General features: G+C 34.6%; 1 non-coding gene across 1 annotated transcript; it reads right to left on the reverse strand.

Annotated features, from left to right (window-relative positions):
- Positions 1 to 1577: 1577 nt before the first annotated feature.
- On the reverse strand, positions 1578 to 1648 carry TRNAG-GCC (transfer RNA glycine (anticodon GCC)). The gene has a single exon. It is a non-coding gene; the product is annotated as a tRNA-Gly (tRNA).
- Positions 1649 to 2500: the final 852 nt, after the last annotated feature.

Consider the following 2500-nt stretch of genomic DNA (forward strand, 5'->3'; position numbering starts at 1 on the left):
CCCTCTGAGAAGAGGAGAAATGTTATCATATAATCTCTTATCGTTTCGTTTATCGAATCCCGTAACTGAAAATGCCCCGTTATATCTTAAGAATGAGGCAATTGATAAAGATATTTGTTGCTTTTCCTCTTATATTTGCTTTTATATTTTATATAGATTATAGGATTTGAATAATCACGAAATGCGAAAAAAAACCTTAAGCAGAAAAATCGTAGTGTGTCACAGAATTCTCTCTCTCTCTCTCTCTCTCTCTCTCTCTCTCTCACAAAACTTGAAAGCATCGTAGTGTGTCACAGAATTCTCTCTCTCTCTCTCTCTCTCTCTCTCTCTCTCATAATCTTTCCACCCGGCCGTGCTTTCAATAACTTAGTGGAAAGTCGCTCTGGCGGTCACTGATAACAAGCAATGCCGTTCATAACAGTGACAGCTGACCGATAACGACATCACAGCCCAAACCAGCTTGCTTGCAAGCATGACCTCCCTCGAAGCACCCATCTGATATGTATGTAGTCCTGAAAATAGTCACCAGAGGGAAGTCATGATATATGGTTGTACTCTTATGTTACATGTGGATATATATATATATATATATATATAGATAGATAGATAGATAGATAGATAGATAGATAGATATACTGTACATAGATATATGTGTATTTATTTATATGTACATAATACAGAGGAAAAGGGTGCGTCGAAGATGTATTTGATAGAGAATGTAAATGGGTATTATCATAAATTATATACTTATGTATGCGCACGCACATACATGCATTATATATATATATATATATATATGTATGTGTGTGTCTGTATGTATGTATGTATGTGTGTCTTTATAAGTACACACTGCAGAGCAAAAGAGAATGTGTGTTGAAGATGTAATTGATGGAAAATGTGACCGGATATTACTATACCAAGGATAATCAATGCTAAACAACATTATTAGCAAATAGTGGTTACTGCTCTAGAAAATATCATGAAATAGTAAAAAATTCTAAAATTGAATCTAAATTGGTAAATCTAAATTTGACTGCCATTTAAAAACGGGAGTTTTCACAATCATTACGTAAATAGCTTATAATTACAGACGTAAGAGAAAATTGCGCTGGATATTATTTAAGACGCACGAAAATTTTTCCAGTATTTGCGCTTATTGCCTTGTAGTCCTTTTAGGGAGAGTTTAATGAAATATCTTATTATTTGTATCCATGATTTTGAAGATGAAAATGAAATACTCTACCATTTTTGTTGGGTAAACTGTAAATTGAATTATGTAAAATGCTTTTGATCGCGATGATGTTTATATTATTGTCGGTTTGGTAATATAGTCTCTCTCTCTCTCTCTCTCTCTCTCTCTCTCTCTCTCAGGTTAATACGTATACATGTAATAAAAAACTCATGTACTCTAAAAAATCATAAGGCATCTCTCTCTCTCTCTCTCTCTCTCTCTCTCTCTCTCACAGGTTAATACGTATACATGTAATAAAAACTCATGTACTGTAAAAACCAAAAGGCAATTCTCTCTCTCTCTCTCTCTCAAAATAGTACATCCCTGTAGTGTGAAATAAAAAGTGTGCATCGGCCGGGAATCGAACCCGGGCCTCCCGCGTGGCAGGCGAGAATTCTACCACTGAACCACCGATGCTTCGAAGGAAAAGGGCTCCTGAGAGTCAAGAGATGCGTCTCTTTGGATGCTGCGTAGTCATCTCTGTCCGAGAAAGCTATAGTATGGAGTTCATTTAGATTATCTTTTATTTTCTTTGAGATTTATGTTAAAGATTTCATACTTTATTTTCAAAGTATCTGGTAATAATAAATACAATCATGCTATTCGTATTATGTAAAATTCGGCTGGTTCAAAAAGGAAATCTCCCCGACTGGGAATCGAACCCCGGCCTCCCGCGTGACAGGCGGGGATACTCACCACTATACTATCGAGGATTACTTCTAGATATGGATTTAAGTGGAACTGTAAATAATTCTAACAAAACAGTTAAATATGCTCAAGTTACACTGTCTCTGTCCAGCATGATTTAGTTTAACCATCGTATTATTAGCAATTTACTTTGTCACTTTTTGTCTGCTGTTATTTATTCATTATTTGGTTGTTAAAATAGAAATAGAATAGAGTTCTGAGCTTCTGATAAATAAGAGTTTAAGGATGATTTCACTGACGGTAGCGTAGTTTTAAGTATTTCTTATGTGAATTATTAAAGATTAAAGGTGTCTAGTTTTGTTTTTGTTTCTAACTAACGGAAAACAAGAAAAAATGACCTCTCCTATCATGAGTGACAAAGACATAAAGTAGGACGTTTCAATATATATATATATATATATATATATATTAATTATAACACTCGATAGAGTTAATTTCCTTTTGGATTGAGGTTTTAGCTGATAGGAAAGGTGGAGGAAATAGAATAATAGCAATCAGCTAACTAACCATATTAAAAAACAAGTGAGCAAGTCCTGAACGCGGACATGGTCCTCGTAGAGG

This window comes from Palaemon carinicauda, chromosome 4 (genome assembly GCF_036898095.1).
Source record: "Palaemon carinicauda isolate YSFRI2023 chromosome 4, ASM3689809v2, whole genome shotgun sequence".
In the NCBI taxonomy this organism is placed as follows: domain Eukaryota; kingdom Metazoa; phylum Arthropoda; class Malacostraca; order Decapoda; family Palaemonidae; genus Palaemon; species Palaemon carinicauda.